The sequence below is a fragment of the Camelus dromedarius genome, chromosome 3 (assembly GCF_036321535.1).
Source record: "Camelus dromedarius isolate mCamDro1 chromosome 3, mCamDro1.pat, whole genome shotgun sequence".
NCBI classification, from domain to species: Eukaryota; Metazoa; Chordata; class Mammalia; order Artiodactyla; family Camelidae; genus Camelus; species Camelus dromedarius.
This window is the reverse complement of record NC_087438.1, coordinates 31,551,859-31,573,272: the sequence shown is the minus strand read 5'-3', so window position 1 is coordinate 31,573,272 and position 21,414 is coordinate 31,551,859. Positions and strand designations below refer to the sequence as shown.

At 36.3% G+C, this 21,414-nt stretch overlaps 1 protein-coding gene and 1 non-coding gene across 2 annotated transcripts in view; both read left to right on the top strand.

Moving 5' to 3' along the window:
• Positions 1–21,414, top strand: part of HCN1 (hyperpolarization activated cyclic nucleotide gated potassium channel 1) — a 323,656-nt gene that overhangs the window by 205,873 nt on the left and 96,369 nt on the right. The gene's annotated exons all lie outside the window — the stretch shown is intronic.
• On the top strand, positions 14,289–14,391 carry LOC116152363 (U6 spliceosomal RNA). The gene has a single exon (XR_004136004.1). It is a non-coding gene; the product is annotated as a U6 spliceosomal RNA (small nuclear RNA).

The window sequence follows — 21,414 nt, the reverse complement described above, 5'->3', positions numbered from 1 at the left end:
CCTGAGTCTCAGAAACTGAGATAATGAATGTTTGTTGCTTTAAGCTGCTAAATTTTAGAGCAATTTGCTACCCAACAATCGATAATGGATGCACTTGGCATTCTAATCTTTTATTTTTTGTCAGCATACCCAAAGCAGTTTTCAAGCCATTTCTCTTCTCCACTCAGAGCATCCTTCAAATCTTCCATTCTTTACGAAAATTTTTACTCACTTTGATACTCTCAGATTTTAAACTTATGTCCTGGGTTAAATGCATAATGTGACAAATTTGCCATGCACACACCATGAATGTGAATGGAGGTCAGTAGGAAATATTCTTGGAAACAACAAAATGCCTTTACTCACGCACTATAAATTTAGAATTTGTGTTTATTTGGCAGGAACCAGAATAAAGTTTATCTTTGTGCTACCTTTGTAAAACATATTACTAAGCAAATTAAAAAGCATTTGTTTATAAAAATAAATTCAAGTATATTAAGTAAAAACATTTCATAATTTATGTTTTATAATCATGAGATAGGTAGTTTACATGTATTCATGTCAATGATTGCAACACAATTGAACTGATTCTCCTGTGTGGCTTGAGCATATCCCATTAATTTACATCTAAAATTTTAATATGCATTAAATTATTACCCTAATGTATATACCTAAGCATATCTTTGCTAGTGTAATTCCTAATTGATACTTAAGCTGGCAACAAAACTGCATTTCTTTCTAAAATACTCTGATTCTGACTTGCCACCAGTTTGGATTGAACACACTCATCTGGGTCTATAGCAGGGATATTTGATGTTTTAACATTAAGGAGGCAACGTTATACAGAGCAGAGTGCTAAATAGGGAAGTAGGAGAAATGTGTTTAATCTGTTTTCCCTTTCTGCACTATTTAACCTTGTGAATAGAACTTATTTTCTGTACCCTCTCTTTACTTATGTAAAATGAAGAAGTTGGACTATTAGTAGTTAGCCTTAGAATTCTTAGTATTCAAGGAGAAACTAAGGACCAATATGTCAAATAAATACATATAAAAAATAAAGTCTCGTTGATCGGACTGAAGTAGGTTTGGGGCCCAGGAGTCCAGGCCTCTGTCTCACCAGGTCTTTCAAAGGCCCTGTCAGTGTTGGTGGGAACACGATGTGACAGCCCAGTGGATTAGAAGCTCTCTAGAGCTACTGTGTTTATAATGTTCCGAAACTGTATTTTCAGTAGAAACCAGTTAACAAATGTGTTACTTGACATGGCAAATAGTATTTGAATAAAGTGCTTTTCTTTTGGAGCTCTTACCAATCCATAACCACTTCTTTTTACTAGCTCATGAATAAATTATCACCATTACATTTGTATTATGTCATAATTAGTGATGTCTGTACATAGGCCTGTATCAAAATTCAGTGGTAGGCCTATATCAAAATTCAGTGGGTTTAACCAAACTACCATATGAAATAAATAAATGTAGCAAGTAACACAGGTGTGGTAAAATGCAGAGCCTCTTCTTTGTCTTAAGCATCAGATGCTTGAGCTAAGAACATCCGGAGCACTTCATCGAGTTTGTTGGGTTTAGGTAACAAAATTGGTTATTGGCTATGTGTACTGGGCTTCAAGCTGATTGGACAACCCTGAAACTGAGTAACCTACTGCCAGCGTGAAGTAAAAACTGTGGGAATGATCAGATCTGTGCCATAAGGAGGCTTCTCCGCTGACATTCGCAGAAGCGAATACAGATAATAATACTGTATTTTCCTTTTCAAAGTCAAAAGACCCAATGATGCTCACTCCACTGGGTTGTAAGATTTATAAAGACTGTCTATAAAATGCTTACTACACATGGCATATAGTCAGTGCTCAAAAATATTAGCCATCAGCAATATAATACTCTAGTTCCAAAATTTGACAAAACTCTCTCTTTAAAATTCATCCATACTCTTCATCATTGTTTAGTCTTTGGCTTAAATACCTTCTCAGCTTACAACTTTGGATACTAATGATTCTGTATCTCATTTAATTTATTCTCAGAAAAATGTCAACCTTATCCCTCCTGGTTATGTCTACTTTAATGTCTATTTTCTGGTTTTTGGAATTCTTCAGCTCCATTTCCTTCTGACTCCTACTGACTAAGCTTCGTCCAATGTGCAGAGAATAATAATCTTTTCATTCAAAAGTCCAGGGGTGTTTATTCCAGTACTAAGTCTTTTGGGTTGGAATGGCTCTGGGGCAAATGTTTTTGGAGGAAGACCCCAAGTGTCTCTCCAGGGATGTTATCAATAGTAAGGAATCCATCATCTAGTACACCTTTATAAAAATGAAAACTTTCCCACTTTCTCCATAAATCCTACCTTGTGCCAAGAGGCTCAAATGTGAAGTCTATAAATCCTTCATAACCAACTTAAAATTCATTTCTTTTTATTCTCTCCAGAGAAGTGAAAAACACTCTCTGAGCTGAAACCCGGCACCTTCTACTAAATCACCTCTACTGAATACACCTTGTAGGGAGTGAGCAATTCACCTTCATATTTCTCTAACTCTGGGATGCCACTCCAATTTGATTGACTAGTGTACTGTGCATGAATTAATCCTACCCTTCAGATCACATTGGGTAGGTTTGAGGGTAAACCAACAGCTTTTGCAATTTGTCCATGTGTGATATTTTATTAATTTGAATTAGTCATTCAACAGACATTAATTGAACACCTACTATAAAACAGGCATGTTCTAAGTCTTGAGGACACAGTGAAGAGGTCTTGCAGACACAGTGAAGAAAGGAAAGATATGTTTTGTGGCTTAGATTCGCTTTAAGAAAGGAAACCAACTAATTTGAAAAAGGTTTGTTTTCTGAGCATTTTAACCTTCAGAAATGCGCAAAAAAATGTACACGTTTCACCAGTCTAGCCACAAAAGAGGAGACAGGAAGAAAAAGAAACACAAGCAGCTATGTATGCCTTAGTACCTGGAAACAAACTAAACATCGATTAAAATATGATTTCCTCACAGATCAACAAATTGTTATGGATAACTGATGTCACTAGGGATGTCATTGTTATCTATGCTTTTTGTAATTAAAAATTCCCTAATTATAAAACAGACTTTGATGAATATTGTAGTTCTGTTCTTCGACACTCATTTAATTGTCTAGAGATTTACAAGAAACATAATATATTTGAGGATGTTTTTGTGTGTTTGTTCTTATTTAAGCCTAGAGGTGAATATATATATTTTGGACTTATCGCTGTTTCATTTCTTATTTATATTCCTGCTTACAGTCCATTCTCTTGCTCTTCTTCCTGAAACATCCAGCTTTGACGTCATAACTGTCACTAACCACCACTCTTACTACAGTCTTCTCCACTGCCGCTCCTTCCCATGCAAACTGTTTTCTAAGTTCCTTGAAGGCCATTAGAGTACTTAAGAGTGCTTAAGAGCACCCCCTGCCCCGCCAGCAGCACCAAGCTGAAGTTCTGATAGACGACCAGTACCAACTTGTCAGCTTTGTGAATGTGGCATCCTAGAAGTGGATTATCTCCACCCAAGTGAAAGATCCCATATGAAGCTGCACAGATCAGGGATGAGCCATTCTTGCTGATCAATGCCCAAAGTTTGATGCCTGAGCAAAATAAACAATGGTTGTATTTTAAGCCAGTAAGTTTTAGAATGATTTATTATGGAATAATACATAACTACTATCAGTAGTTCTAGGAACAAAATCTTGGTAACGTAATTGCCGTCATTTCTTATACACTCTGTGGTAATTGGAATGCCCGTTATCCTCTTTAAGACTCAATTTCATCACCTGGGGAAAAAATGATAATTATAATCCCTACTTCATAAGGTTATTTTGAGAGTTAAATGAGGTGATACATTTAAAGTTCTTACAGAATAGTCACTTAGTTTACAAAAATTTTTCATTAGTTTTTGGTGATTATTAATTCTTTTGTATAATAAGTATTTTAATAAGTATTTTCTTCAGGGTATAAAATCTTTTTTCAATATTTTCTCTCAATCCTCTATTCTTTTCCCCTTTTCAGATTATATATAAAATATCACATTGTATTATATATCCATATTGTATCTATATATTTTAAGCCTTTTTTGTTCTTTCATACTGTTTTATTCCAAATTCAGCTTTTTCTCTCTCATTTTAATGGACTATTTTACTTATTCCTGCCTTTCTATCTTTTCCTTATATTATCCCAGGCCAAACTTGCTTTTCAAAAGCTGTGGAGTGGTAATAATGTATGAATTTAATAGTACATGAAATATATTAAATCATTATTAATCATGAAAAATGTTTAACATTAAAATGTGCAATTACCTTTATCACTAGTAAGTCAAAATTAATAATTAAATATGTATACAAATTAGCTGGTAACCACTTAAATGTGAAGTTTACTAACATAATTCTTTTTTACAAATTCCTAAAGCGTTAATGGTAAGTTGGAGTAACAAGTATTTTTTTAAAATGAATGTTTCTTCGTTGCTTCAGTTAGCACTGAAATGATCAAAAAGCAGACATCCTGATAGAGAGGAAAGAAAAACAAACATCTAAATGACCCTTGACATGGATAATCAAAATTTTAAATAGGACAAAATTCAAAGCAGAAACGAATTTAGCAGAAAATTTGAAACTGACTAAAATCATGTCGAAAATCAAATTGTACAATGTTAATTTATATATAGTGAGAATATGTAGAATAGATTTTTAAAGTATCTGCTAGTTATATTTCTGGTATGCGCCAGGGGCTTTGCATTCATTATCTCATTTAATCCTTGTAGTGATTCTGCAAGTTGTATCTGCATTTTTATAACAGACGGTTACAGGCTCAGAGAAATTCAGTGGCCTCCCCAGCATAAAACAGCTGTGAAAAGCCAAGTAAAAATTTTACTTAAGGAACATCTCACTTTAAAGTATACCTCCCCTTTCCACCATACTACAGATTTTACTGGCTAAAGACATAATGTTCTCCTTCAGATAATGCCCTGAAATTTTGAAAATGGAAAGCAATCAAGAATGACCTCCATACAATCTCGGTAAAGTAGGATTTGTTCCCAGAGTTAAGGGTTAGTTAAGCAAGGACATGAAATACTCCCTTGTACTTGAAATGACTAAGAAACAATGTCATTACATATTGTACCATAAATCCAATCAGGTAGTTTCATCAATGCTAAGTAATTAAAGTTTTTATGGGTTAATACTTAAATTGAAAGTATTTTTCTACTGTATATATCAAACTTCCAGGTGACCTATATTCTTTATAAATATTTTACGCTTTGTTTTAATTGTAAATATTTATTAATAACTCATAGCTAATAAGTACAAGTAAAAATTAAAGTAATTTAGTGGAACTATACATTTGATATACAGATCCATATATTAGAAATATCACAGTTTCCCAGCACTATCACTTGAATCGATGCAATGTTAAGACAAATTTTCTTCACAAATGATGCCATCAAAAGCTACAACTTGCTCAAATCTAATAAAAATAACCATAATTTGCAGGCTAATTTGCCGGAGAAACTAGGGCTATCTAAAAGGAAATGCTGAATAGATTTTGGAGAACACATAAATATTCAGATATTTTAGAAAGAGGAAAAAGAATTTCTCCTGGCAGAGAAATTAGAAGGCTTAAATATTAATCATAAACACAAAATTGTGGAGGGTGCAGGCTTTTTGTTTTGTTTTGTTTTTAGTGTTTTTAATAAACTGAAAGCTAGGTTTTAGACCATTGGTCACAAAAAGATTAAAAAGATAAATCAGTGAACTACATTCTGGAGACAAGTATTAGGTTTTTTGTTGTTATTGTTACTTGACATTTAAAGGTTCGAAATTGCAATGTATTTAACTCTTGGTATCTTGGAAACAGGCAGCTATAAAAAGCACCTTAGGAAGTAAACATTTTAAGAACTATAGAGCTGATGAGGGTGACCTGGCTGTGTAGGAGTCAATTTATAGAAAATACTGGTATGCTAAAGCAATTTAACTTTGTCTCATTTGGAGCACAGCAAGAATATGCCTTTCATACTACAGCATAATTCCTATGATAAATTATAATATGAGTTATAGGCATATAATATGAATTTAGGCATATAATATGAAGCACAGCAAGACAACTAGAATGTGCCTTTCATAGTATAGGCATACACACTACCAAGTTTTTGTTGTTTTATGAATTTTGATTACATTTTCCTTTTATCTGCTCTGTAGTTTAACATTTTCCTTTTCCTTCAGTTAATGGGTGATTGGAGAAGAAATATGGTTTTTTTTTCCCTCTGTAGTTAAATTCAAAAAACACATGAAACTTTTAGTGTTCAAATGGTGAGCAGATATAAGCGCCTTCGAACTCTCTTCAGGGAACAGATCCTGTCAAAATTTGTGCTCCCATGGAGAATGAGGAGCTTTATATGACTTATTCTCATCTGCATCATAACCCACTTGTTTGTTGTTCCAAATAAATGATCCTTAAAGGAGATGGAACAAAAAGGCATTCAGAATACATGTAAATATTACAATGTAGAGTCACACCCAATATATCCGTCACACTTTATCTCAATGAGTTTTACCTATTCAAACAATTCACTAGAATTAATTGCAGGGAGAGGTGAAGCCATTCTCTAGATGAGGAGAAAGAATGGAAGAATCTTGATTGCCCAGGCTCAGGAAGATAATATCTACTATCTTTTAATCTCATTCCTACAGAATTAAAGCATCACTATTCATCCCTCATTTTTGCTTCCAGGTCATCAAGTTCTAAATCGTAATTATCTTGTGCTTTGTGTATGTTCCTTCTTCTGCCATTCCCAAGCATCTGTCTGTTTCACATCATCATTACCACACGTTTAAATATAGATAAAATCTTTTAGTTAATCTATCAGCCTCCCTACTCTCTCATGATCCCATATCACATCCTCCTGTCAGTAGAATCTCTTAAATTCATGAATCAATCAATAAAAATCAATCACATTACTTTTCTAGTTCAGAATCACAGTGATTCTAATTCATTTCAAACTCTACAGCATGGAATTAGTTCAAAGCTCTTCCCCAGATGCCTCAGACATGTCATCTCTCACTAGTCCATTCTTAGCCCTTTATGTGCTTAGTTGTTCCTTTTCTTTCAATTATTTGGAATTCGATAATTCGATTATTCTCTTCTCTAGATCTTTCTCCTCCTTTCCATCACCACCATCTTCATACAAATGCCCTCTGCCATCTTCTCAGTTAAAATTACAAAATCACCCCGTAGTATGTAAAAGCATTATTTGACATCTTGATATGATTACTAATATGTTTTCAGAAATTAACCTATAGTAATTTCATGCATTCCTGTCATTTATCTCTAAGGATTTAAAGCATGTTTTTTGAGTTTATCGAATGACTCAATAATTGGATTTCTTAGGATTAAATGAAATGCCACACAGATGGTGTTAAATATTATTATGTGAATATAAATTACATAAGTGCTTTATTGTGTGACGCGCAAGATAAGAAGTTACAAGCTGTTAATTATGAGCATAAACCACTGCATTTGAATTGATGACAATGATCTCATACTATTGCCTTCAACAGGGGAAAAGTTTAAATTTGGCAAGGAAATCACAAACCACTGTGCATCCGTTAATTACTCACTGTGTGCGAGGAATTATATGCCAGTAATTGTAATAAAATGTCAATGCCATCATCCCTGATTTCATTATGTTTACATACTGAACACCCAAACTAAGGACTGTTATTGAGAATTATAACAAATGACTCCTTGATTAAAAACATCTTTTATCATTAGTGATGATACAGATGATTTCCTGTGAGTAACAGATAGTCATGTGTATATCTGTATATATTATATTATGTATGAAATACGCACAGTAGTTTAAAAATGAACATGTTTCCATGATAGGTAGTAGCAATAGAAATCACTTCATTCTTCTATTATTTATTTGTTTCAATATATTTATTAATGACCTAAAATACTGAGGCTACACTTCTGTGTTTTAAATAATTTTTCAACATTGTCAGCAAGAAATGAAGTGAAAATATGCATACTGGGAATACGTTAAGGTTTATTAAAGAAAAACAAATCCTCAAATGAAGCTTAGGAAATAATTTAATATTTAAATTTGAATAGTAGCATTCCATGCCATCTTACTAGAGAAAGTAATGTTTTTCCCCAGAATTTTGGATCATTTTGGCAAATTTGGTTATGAAGAGCTTCTTTTTTTTTTTTCATCTAACTTTTTATTCTTAACTTTAGGTGGCCTTACTCAGAAGATAAATATTAATTTCTTAATTTCTATAGAAATCTTTAGCACTTGGTGTCTTAGTGTATTTTTAAAAGTAAAACAATTAATATGTACTGTTAATTCATAATCACAACTTTAATGTTTTTATTCTTTTAAAGTAAATCAGTAATTTTTATAAGGTGAACTTGGCAAGATCAGGGAAAGTGAGTATGTGATCGACATAGTTGTTGCTCTCCAAGAAGTTTAGCGAGGAAGATGAGAAAAAGAAAAATACACAGTTTAAAGATGATCCCAAGAGAGTAGTTGAAGGTGTTTTGAAGTCTGGCCATTCAGAAACTCTACTCAGCCTTTATCCTGTGCCAGATCCTGGGATAAGCCCCGGCGCGCGATGATAAACCAGTGAGACAGGAGCAGAATGTACCATGTACGTATGTTAGCAAGTGAATGTTCTGCAGATGAAAATTGTTCTAGTGGTTCTAAGGCAACATTGCCTAGGAAGAGGAAAAAGCTGAGCCGGATTTTGAAGGATGAATAGAAAGAGAGGAAAACAATAGTTTGCTGTTAAAAGCCACACTGCTATGAGCATTCTTCTTTACACACTTACCTGTGCAGGAATTCCTCTTGGGTATCTAACTGTAAGTGGAATTGAGAAGTTACAGGATAAGTAAGCAACATGGATTAAACAAGTTGGTTGCTGCTTTTGGAATTAGAAATTAGAACCCTGGGTGGTTTTAGCATGGTCCTGGTAAGTTTTGAGAGAAAGGGTCAAATACAAGATAAGGAAAGAGAGAGCAGGGCTTCCTGGGGCACCTGAGTAGAGTCCCGAGCTGAGAGTTCCCACGAGAACCTGGTGGTGGATGTGGCATGTGTGTAACTTGATTATGTTCTGCTATGAGTTAGAGAGACATAGAAGGCTTTGTGTTACAGAAACATAAGAGACCACATTATAAGTGACTGCTGCCAGCTAATAAATTGAAAGGTAGGCCATGCAAGGCTGGGTTGCCACTTCCATGATGTTTTCAGCAACCAGCCTCCATCTGCCACAGGATGTGACTACTGCTGTCCCTCTCCCGAACCATCAAGGCTGAGCACCAGCCATCAAGTTCAGGCGAGAAGGAGAGAAAGGGCAAAGAGCAGAAAAGGACACCTCCAGCTGAGACAGCCTCTTAGATTTCCACAAACCTTGTCCAGTAACTTTGACGGTCACCTCATTGGCCAGTAGTTAATCACTCAGCAGCCCATTCTTCCAACAAATACAGTGTCCTGCATTAAGCTGGGCATATTGTCACACTAAAAATGTAAGATGCCTAGAGAAGGTGAATGACTTTATTAAATTCATAGAATCATTAGTGACTGATCTCTTAAGCCAGCACTTCTTGACTCTCAGGTAAGTTTATTTCTGTTTCCCCATGTGTTTCTCCCCTTTCTACCCCAAACACTGCACAGGCAGGGTCCCCACAGAGAACAGATGACATTCTCAAGTTACAAAGTCGAGGGAAAGCTTAAAAAGGAGACTGTTTGCCACATTGTGAGTGGGATGCTGGAGGCCACAAGAGATAGCAGGGTGCCCTTGACGGTAATCACAGAACTGTTGCCAAGACTAAAACCCAGAAAAGAGAATCTTGTAGATGGGGCTATTTTGGCAAGAGTAGTTACCTTTAACAGAAAACAGTCCCCACACTCTTCAACATGGAAGCCCAAAATACTGACCACATTCTCCTTCTCTCTGATCATACGTCAGGTTTTCCCATTGACGTAATCCAAATGAAGTCAGAAGCAAGGGAGCAAGTTACTTTAACAGTCTCCTGAGCAAAGGGCAGGGTAGAGAGGGTTGAAGGACAGGCATGGAAATGCAGACAGACTTCAGCACGGTAGCTTATTCTGAGTTCTCCAATAGAAATACTCGCTTACCTCCTCAAATATCAGGGGACTTCTGGCTCTTGCTTTTTCCAGCATCCTGGTTATCAGCACTTCTTTGGGCTTCTGGTTGACAAGTTACTGTTTGCTGCTGCTTCTCTCATTCCCCGCGATGTGAGGGTATCAGTGTCTCCCATAGGATGTTGATTTCTTGTATCTGAAGTACCTCTCATTACTTGCAGTACTGGATAAACAACCACTTGGTAAACTGCTCCAGTGTTTCCATAAGACTGTCCCATCCTAGTAACTATGCTATAGTTCTTTCAGGATATGAAATACAGCTCACAGTCCTTTGTTTGTTTGACAAAGGAAGCTTGTCTAGTGTCAATAGTGAACCACACTCTGAGCTCCCCCAACAAGGCATGATAGTTTTAAGCAAACCCGGACTGCCACAATATGATTCTCCTCCTAAATTCCTTAAAGTGTCCAAGGAGATACCTGGCAAAAGCATGAAAAGCATAAGTTTTGCATCACTGTGGTTTCCTGACACAAAGGGATGCGTGTGCAAAAGGAGCCCAAGGGTATCACCCTTTATCTCCTAGTAGTCTGTGATGAAGAGAAGTCACTCTGGTGTAAATGTGCAGTTTATGCTCTGGTATTACTTCTGGGTCAAGTTATGCCAACGGTATATAGAATTAGACATAAATCTCCAAATTAAAATAAAATACTTTTACAGAGAGGTACTAGAACTGTCTACAGGCAAGCTGGCTGGATTTACACCTTCTGCTCAAAGGCGTTAACTCCCAGATGGCTGATGTCCTTAAGTACTGTGTTTGCTTCCATTTCCACGACTGTGTTTGCTTTCTCTTCCCACATCTGTGTTCATCTTAGGGCCCAGCTGTTGACAGTTACATTGATTTATCAGCATCAGAGTCTAACTGGAAGCTTACTATTATTTTCCTCATGGGCTTGCCAGCCTGCACCCATGACCTTTTTCCTACCATAATGTCATTTAGAAAAGATCAGATTGCTTGGTTTTAAAAGCTACATGCAAAACAATATTAAATAGATTAGAAATCCGTTAGTGCTATCAGCATTATTTTTGAGCTCAGATGAGCTCTGATGGGTAATTGCCCTCATTTTATGTTTTCTCACCATTCTTTGCTTGCATTTCAACATTATAATCACTTTTTCTTCTAAATAGGACAGGACAGGATTAAAAGATAAATAGAAAAAAGCAATTTTATCTATTCATAAAGTCAGTTCACAATTATTGTTGTTTTTTTCCCTTAAGACGCAATTCACATGAGAGGTCACTTTGGAATTTGGAGGTGCCCACTTCTCCATGTTCAAACTGGTGTGCAGATAATGCTCTCCGCCACTCTAATAGGGACACCCCATGTCCGCCTCCAGCCTTGTCAGCCTTCCTTTGTAAAAATGTAGACCTCAGTATGTTTAGAATTTCTCCTTTTTTTCTAGCTTCATATTTGTCCAGTGGTCTGAATGAGATTTTGAAATCTGCATGAGATTTTGAAATCTGCCTGACAGTACTTGTTCCTCGTGCTTTTTAGTTTCTTATCCAGGAGGTGTTTGGAGGATTGAAATTTTCCACCATGAAGTCATACACCTTTAGCTCGACCTTGATTTTTTTTTTTCCTCTTCACTAATGAGACCCTGGGTAGCTCTTATTTAAGGAAACTGCTTTTGTATGGTTGGCCAAATTAAATTGATCATAGCTGACTATGGGTAACCTATTGTTTTATTTATTTACATTTCTCAGTACATTCAAAAGGCCTTGAGGAAAATTCTTAGTTTTGTTTTTTGTTTTTGGTGTCACGATCAAGAAGATTTTACTTTATTCTTTCCTGTCACGTGCTGGAGGCAATGGCCTTGTATTTATTTTAGCAGTGAACTGAATATAACATGATCGCTTTCTCTGCAAAAGCTGTGGCATGGCAGAACAGCAGCTTAAAGGTCAAATATTACAAGACCTAGTAAACACAACTATATATTCTGCCCCTAAGTCTGACCTTGACCTAACAGTGCCTAAAAATGATTAAAAAAAAAATAGCTCCCCTGATAATTGCTGTATTTTTTCCAGAGAACAATATATTTCAGAAACATTCAGTAACATAGTAGCAGAAAAGTAAATTATTAGTGGTGATTACTAAACAAATTATTAGTAGCCGCTTAATACCTCAAGCCATCCATCAAAAATTGTCAATCCACTAATATTTGATGGGTGCGCACTATGTACTTGACGCTGCACTGATAGAAAACTGCATCTGAAGTTTGAGTCCTGCATGATGTCAAACTAGTTCAGGGTTAGTTATTGAGAAAACACCTTCAAACTGCAGTGTATTTAAATGTGTTCTCTGTTATTTGGTCCATACATGAGTAATGATTCCAGGAAGCCCAGCATATTCTACAATTAGGCAATTCAGAATGTTGGCATTGCCTTTATCTTTTTTTAATTTGTTAGGGGTAGCGGGGAATAGTAATGAAAAGGCTAAAATTCAGTGCCCACTATTCACCAAAGACTCGTGGCTTATGGAAACCTCTGCCATTTTCATTCTCCACCCTAAAGAGAAAATTGGAGCATATTGAGAACAATCATATCTGGTTAATCATGCTTTGGAAGGTAAAAATAGTATCTCTCGTGTTTAGTTTTTAATATGCATGGGAATCATCGGAAGCTAAATGACAACACTAGGTAAATAATAAGTAACACTGCACATTTATAGATGTGCCAACCACGCTTATCTCACAAGACCTGTAAGAACTCTGTTCACTAGGCAGGTCACATGTCCACATTTGAGTAATGGACCACACTTTTTATCTCCTGTGTGAATGTTAGATTTGTCATCCTCCTCTAAAGGAACCCAAAGCAACTTCTGTGGGCTTTTTGATCAGTTTATATGTACTGGGTATGTGTTCCATCTTCATCTCCTGAAGAAAATATGAAAAGGATGATATTTGCATTGCTAGAGTAGTGCTTCAAGTTTTACTCTTGGCACTTTGAGTCCAGAAAAGCATAAGTATAGCTCTGTGAGAGGGTATTTACCTTCTTCTTGGAAGAAAAAAAGGAGGAATAGAGAAATAGTTGAAAGCATGTCTGAAAATGAGCCAGGGACGCCAGTTCCCTGATAAGGCACCCATGAAGAAACAAATACCTAATAAATTTGAAATATTTTATTTATTTTAATTTGTATTTTAGTATTAAAATATGTGCTGAGCTGTTTATGCCATCTGCTATACAGATATCAATTGGGAGAAGAGTTGCTCAAAATGCTAAGGGCATCTGTTTGATTTCATTAAATTTAAAGTTCACGTTTCAATCACAGTGGAAATACCCTGAATCTTAAAGAGAGAATCTTAATGAGTGAGGTTTCTTTTGTGGTTCAGGTGAAGGCATCTGGCCTTTCGACTTCCAACACAATTCAAGATATCTATGATAAATTTATAGACCAGAATAATACTCCAATACCATTTTAGGTCCGTTAAGTATTTCTCCTAGATTCTGTTAATATCAATCCCAGTTGGGTGTTTGTGATATAAAGATGGTTAGGATGTGGTCCCTGCTCTCAGGGAGCTTTGGTTATACTGGTGAAGCAAACAGAAACAGATGGTAGCATGTTATCACATGAGAAAGGAAAGCATAGTGCTGGGCTCCCAGGGCAAGAAGCTGGACTCTGCTGAGGGCTGACTTGGAGGGATCACAGCAGATCTTTGAGAATGTTACAAAATAATCTGCATCTTGAGAGACTAGCAGAAGTGGCCAGGCAAGGGGAAGGAAGCCAGAGCGCATACCGAGCCAGCTAAAATTACCTATTTAAAGGCATGGAGGAGAGTGAATTGGCTTGTTGGGACCTGCAAGCAGTTCACAGTGGCAGGAGCTGTCTGGCTCTTGGCGTCAGAGGTAGGAAAGTTATGGAGTGTGGCTGGAGAGCAGGGGCCACGTCCTAACCAGCTTGTTGGGATCCCCTTTGTAGATCTGACTTACTCTTGAGGCTACGAGGAAACGTTACGCCTGTGGGTAGCTAGACTGGACTTGAGGCTTCCTACTCTGAAGAATGGCCTGGAAGGCAGTTAAAGTAGAGGTAGTCAGTGGTAATTTGAATCATAATCTGTAGTAATCCAGGCAAGAAAAATTCAAGAATAGTGAGGCATTTTTCATTGGGATGAAGAAAAGGAGCTCTAGCGCTCACTTCTGTAGCACACATGCTGAACTTGGAAGGATCGGAGACTAGCGTGGCCTCTGCACGAGGTTGACACACAAATTCCTGAAGCATTCTGTAGTTTTTGTAATGATGCGGGATGATGGATGTTAACTAAACGTATTTCGGGTACCACTTCACAATATATACACGTCAAATCATTATGTTGTGTGTCTTAAACTAATGCAACATTCAAGTATCTCAGTACAACTGGGAAAAAAAGGGGAAGGAGATCTATCTTTCTATATAAGAGAAAAGTAAAATAAACAGTAAAAAGATAATATACAGCTTTAGAAATACAGGAGCAGAACTGAAGTCTAAGGGTGGTGACAGAACAGAAGAGTCGATGAATATCAACCACCACTGACCAGAGGATGGCATCTAGTACCTTACAGGATGATGTAACCTAATTATGACGTAGAGTTTATCACAGAAGTGTAATTTGATTTTTAAAAATCTTGAAAGGGAAACAACTGGCCTCAGAGTTATTAACGCTCACAATCATGGAAGAAGTACACAACAGACAAGCATAGTTATTAAGGACGCCAAGTCACTTTCCATATTATAAACAATTGATAATAGAAAAACCAAAGGCAGGGCTTAATATGGCCTCAAACCAAGTGACATCATAAGATGTCCTGGAGGGAAATACTGGGCAGGGAATGACAGCCTGGATGCCATACAAAGGGGGGACAAAAAAAGATTCTTTTTAATTGTTGTTTATATGTGTTTGGTTGGTTGTCCTCTGATAAATAGGTATTTTCAAGCCTGAGAATTTGAGTAGTAGTGGAAAGAGACACTACTTAGCTGCTCTTCTGCCTGGGTGCTTTGGGTCCACCCCATGGAGAGAAGGGAAGTACAACATGGAGTTGTCAGTGATGTTGAACTGAGATGCGGGATTCAGGAACAGTGGGTTTCAGTGGTGGTAGGCTCAGTTTAGAAGAGTTCTGTTTGGACACACGGGATCTGGGACATCTGTTTAAAGCCAGGTAAGGGACATCCACATCAGTAGTTAGGGCTAGAGGTCAGGAAAGTGGTCTGTCTTATTTGGATGAATCATTTTCAACTCCATTCACCTAATTGAGAGTAAACCAGATGTGTGATCTTCCTGAGAATGTCACTGATTTTACTTTCTTACCCAAAACAGAGAGACTCAAGGTAACTTCCAGAAGAAGATATGGGACACATTGTTGAATAGGCCGTTCATTGTCTTGATTCTCTGATTGGAGAATTTGGTACTCTCCTTTCAAACCTCCTCTGCAATGTGATGAAAGTTGTTTCCACTGAGGTTTACTGCTGCCTCAGTCTCCACTGTCCAGAGAACCTAGTGTCCCCTACCAAGGACAGCACGCAGACTGAATGCTACACTACACCATTTCTAGGCAAGCCTGGGGTACACATACACATACACCCCCACCTGAATACACACAGACGATTTTGTTAACCTATGTCACTAGTGCCTAAAGAAAGGTGAGGATGAAAGACTATTGAATCACTGGAGCAGATTAATCACTTTAAAACTAGCTTGGGAAAATCTTGTGTGAGTCATGGAAGTGATGCACAAGAGAAATCATTAAGCGTTGAATGTTTACTTCTTTTTTTCTGAACAATCCCTACTGACTGAGAAATGCATGCTGTTAATTGTTAAGGCATTTTCTAGCTTTGTCAGTAAGCCACAGTGTTGTATCTTTCCACGTCAGAAGATGTTAAGGAAGACATATATATGACCTGTCCAGCTGTGTTCTGTAAAGTCAGTCTGCCAGTTTGGGGCAAATTTGTCATTTTGCCTGAATAAGATGTTCTGGATCAGCGTTCTACAGGAATTGCACCAAGCAGTGTTTCTCAGGAAACATGGGTTATCATGCCCCACACCCAAAGTGGTCAGAGTTGTGGGTGATGTTGGCATTGGGTAGCGTTAGAATTGGAAACAGGTAAGAATTCTACCAAAGGATTTAGCAACATTTCGCTCCCGATAGCATTTGCCTTCTTATTAGGATTTTTTTTTAAACATGCGGACATAGAGTAAAGACTGCTTCTTTCCTAAAACTAAGATAACCTCAGTTTTCTCCATGCTGTAAGAAGATAGCTAGAATATGCTCATTAGCATAATTTCAGAGGAACCCACTAATGTCCAATGGGGACCTACTTCACGTTCGTATTTTCTTTGGCTGGTACTGGCGTGGTTGGCTGTGTGTGGGACAGTCGGCCATGTGTTTTTGTTCTGATTTTAGAGAATTGAATGGAGCTCATCAGAAATGGGAATTTTGTCTGCATCACCATTTTCCTAGTCTTATTGTAAGCTAATAGTACCAAAAACTCCCTCCCTCTTTCTTAGACACATAGACACATGCACACACTCACACTAAATTGTGACGTGAATGGAGAATTGATTTATCACAGATAACTGAGACTCTAGGTTTTAACCTTTCTAGTCCTTGTAAAAAAAATGGTTATTTGTTTTAATTGTATTGATCAAGAAATGTGTTTTGCATTTCTTCAGTACTAGTTGGTATTTGAATTTTATATGAAGTTGTATGTGAGATCAAGGAGTCCACACTTTATGAAACGTACATTTGTGTGTAAGGCTTATGTGGATTTGGAAGTCAAAGCAGAATATTCTCTCAGATCCGTAACTGCCGCAGAAGTCTTACACGCTAAGAAAACACTGAATACATATCATAGGATAAGAGCTTTAAGTTGAGGGTTTGGCTTCTAAAAAATAACTCCAAGTGCTCAATACTTTCTGCATTTTGCACAACCTTACATGGCAGAGGATTTCCTAGGCTTATCTTGTTAGACTGCATAATCAATACACCAAATGCTAGCTTGCTTTTACTGGAAGGCTTTATTTGTTTGTCTGCAATTTAAGGTCATGCCTTTAGAATTAAATAACATGTACTGTTGCTGATTTGTATCATTATTACTTTGTGTAAATAATGAGGGTGAATTTTAAAGGTATTTCTCTAAAGTAACAGAACAATTTTAACTGGCATCACTTGTCTTTTAAACTTGTGATTGAAATAACTTGAGCATAGGGGAATGGTTTTCTGTATAATTTAATTAGCCACTGATCTAATACGATCTATTCCCTGAAAGAGATAGCTTGAGGGCAATGCTGGGCGATACAGATCATAGAGGATGTCCTCATCATTTTACCCAGATGTATTGTAGTAATAATCTGACTTGTACTACCACTTTCAGGATGGAGATGGTTTCACCAGATCAGGGTTGATTTTTGTCCTCTTAAATACCCGTATGTGAGCAGAGTACTGGATAGCGATGATTCAATTACAGCTTAAAATGCACTGTATCTGCAATGAACCAATGGAAAGATACTGCTTCCTGCCATGAGACCATGGGCAAGTCAGTGAAACTCTGAGATCCATCCTCATCAGTCAAATGAAGTTAATGAAGGCCGTTCTAGCTGCCATAAGGCTGTGGTGATAATCACCAAGACGAATTAAGTTCCTATTGTAAGAGATCTATGTAAACTGAACCTGGTGTTTTTGGTGGTGGTGGTGGTGGTGATGCTATGGGTTATTGTGATTATGCAAATTCAGTGGAAATGATACTTGTACGCATGTGGAGACAAGAGGGCTTCTTTTTGATTTTCAATTCTTAGACAAACAGAGTGAGATCTCAGATATATTGTTCCTTGCATATTAGATTAAAATACAGTTGGGTAGTCTGAATATTTTCATTTATGTATCGATGTGTTTATTTACTTATATATGCATGTAATTTCATCTTATCATCATGGAGAGTCTGACCCTCAGTTTGATTGTAAGGGGATAGACTAAATTTTTACCTAGATCTTATACAATTATAACTTTCTATGACTCTGTGGATAAGAGTCAGTCTACTATAGGAAAACATATTTAATGGGTCAAAGCTTTTATTTTCTATCACTGTCCCTTTGTACCTCTGGTCATGGGATCCCTGGCTCAATAGCAAATCCAGATAGAAAAAGAAAAAGCAGAGAAGTTCATAAATATACCATCCAAAATTATGTGGATATGTTGAATGTTAAGAGCCAACTCTACCATTGCTAAGGTGGGATTTCAGAATCTGTAATAAATGAGAGTCTACCTTTTGGGTTAATGGAAGATCTCTTTTTAACCTCAACATAAATAACGAATTACTGAGTTAGCTTCTTGTCAGCTTCTTTTCTCCGTGGTTTAAAATTTTCTGTGCTATGCTTATCTCTGAACCTTAGATTTTAATAAAATTCTTCATGACTTACATGTTTGTAAAGAGATTAGAATTGTAGCTAGCAGTAGAAAGTGCTGTAAGCATGTTTGTTAAATTAAAACACGCACACATACACACACTGTAAATAAATTTAGACCCTCATTTGCAGAACTATGTTATATGGAAGACACTTAAACATCTTATTATGTATCCACCCTTTTATAAACAGCCGCTTTATGTGTCAGCCTTTTATATAAAGCCTCTCATTTAATCTGCATAAAAAGTACAAATTCTTTCTATATTCCACCATCTGTCATACAAACTGACATATATGCAAATTATCCAGGAAGAAAATCTAATTCCTTAATTTAGATGGTCCCATAAACATTTACATAAATAAAAATTGCACACTTAATACATTTTATGATCTAATTAACAATAACCACCCAAGGGCTTCACTTAGGCTGAAAAGGTGTTCGTAACATACTGCTTCTCTTATGTCTCAGGTGGCTACTTTTCTTACTAGGAGCAGAAGTTTGAGCCTAGCAAAAAGACTACAGTTCTTTGTTTCACTTTACTTTCACTTTAATTGTAATAGTTTTTCACATTAGCAATATGCTAAAACCAATAATTAATAGAGTTAACTTGAGAAGGTCATCAAAAGAGATACTCTACTAATTTGAAGATAATCAGTGCAGAGCTGCTTTGCTAAAACGCATACAGTTACTTTAAAGTGCCTATTAACTAACAACACCTAGAAAATATGGCATCCTTGCTTATTTCGCTTCAGCCAGGTGTTGAATGACAGCGCACAGCATCCGCTAGTGTTTCACATTGAACTTGCTTCTCTATGTCACCTGCACCTTCCAGCTCTCTGGAGGATTATACCTCAGGCAAGAATTTCCTTCCAGAAGTTTCTCTCCTATTAGAGACCAGGGTAGTTTGCTCCATCTCGAGCTTTGGGGATGGGGGAAAGGAGGAGAGCCCTTTGAGAGTTTTTAGCCAATAGGAAGATATAAAAGTGAAATACCACCATGTTACCCAACCACCTTTATTGACCTCAGACACTCCGGGGGAATTTTCCCTCAGAGGTTTTCTCTGTTGAAAATCTGAGATAATTTTTTCCTCTAAATTCCCTTAAGATATAGTAGAGGTTTCCTTTCGTTGGTTGCAATGAAAATACATACATTCTTTAAAGAATTTCTGTACTATGGTTATGTTCTTAGAATGTTTGAAAATCTTGTATTATAATTATCATGAATTTTACTCATATAAATGGTTATGAAATATACAGCTAAGATCTTTAGAGTGGAAAAGATTATACTGTGGTTCAGACAGACCTGTGATTGCCTTCCAACTTTGCCACATACAGGTGTGTGACTTTGAGCAAGTTTCTTAATTTGTCCAAGCTTTGCATTCCCTACCTGTAATATAACAATATGAGGTTTCAGAAATGTTATAAAGAGCAATGAGATGATGTAATAGTACCTTGCAAGGAGTTAAGTGCTTAGTGTATGCTAATCTCTTCCATTGTTCCTTTATATTTATGCATGTATGTAAAATGTATTTACTAATATTTATATATGGAAAAATAAAATACAATCGCTTATATTAACTTACACAAACAAGCTAACAGGTACCACATGAAAATATTTTTCTTGAAATGCTAATTATAATTGAAAAATCACACTTAAAATCTTAATATCTGATTTAGTACCTTTCTATAAGTATTAATGAACTCTTAGTACAAAAATTTGGGCTAATGGACACTCCAAATTTAAGAATTATTAATTTATTTATGTTTTTATTTTAAAATAATGCACCAACATTGAAAGAAATGTGAGAAAAATATCCATAATCTCAAGCATCATTAAATTTTAATTTATAAATCTACTAAGTGCAAATTTTGTATTTTATCATCATTATTGAAATACTAAAGAGAACATTTAGAACTCAAAGGATTCACTGGCCAGGGAACAGGTCTAGAACAAACTCTTAAAATGACACAGACCTCATTCTTTTCATAGCAGTAGCAGTTTAGTTATGCAGTAACTTTTTACTGCTAAAAACTGTTTGAACCCTCTATAATGCAAAAGGGTTGATGTCAGAGGTGAAAATATTTGTAAGTAGCTCATAACACTACAAATAAGGAAAAGAAATTTCTCCAGTTGAAAAATATATATAATTGTATATCTGATTTTTTAGCAGTGTCATTGCTAGAAATATAGCTTTTAAGTTATTTGGAGAGATTGCTATCAAGAATGCAAATATATATCCCAAGAATTCAAAAGCTTTTATCATGTGAATGGAAAGGAAATAATCACTACTTCCTAATACATTGAAAAATACAGTGCTAATGTTACATAACAGGGTAGACAGGTCATGGAATCAATGAAAGCATGATGTTGGAAGGCTCTCCTCCTGCGCACTTTGGAGTTAAAATTTGCTTTGCACAGCACTATACTGTAGGGGAAATGCTTGCATCCTATATATATATTCTTTTAATCACATGTATTTTTTTAAGAAATACTATTTCTTTTGGCTATCTCCGTTTTTACCTTACACTCAGCATTGCTGGCAGTTTTTACCCCCGGTCTCCTTAGAAATGGCATGAACGTGTTTCTACCAAATAATTCAATTTAGGATGGCCTCATTGAGTTGATCGCTACTTGTCTTCCTGCTGACATTATCACTTACTATGATCTGTAACAAAATGTCACTATGTTTCATTCAACTAAGATAAGGATCTCTTCAAGGATGTTGTTTTTAATGTCTCTGTTTGTAGTAAGTAGATGAATCCAATAATTCTAGGGGACACAATTCAAAGAACAAAAAAACTCAAATTACTACTTAACAACAGTGATAATTCTATTTTAATCCCCAATCAATATAAAGCTCACTCCCAAAGTCTGTTCATG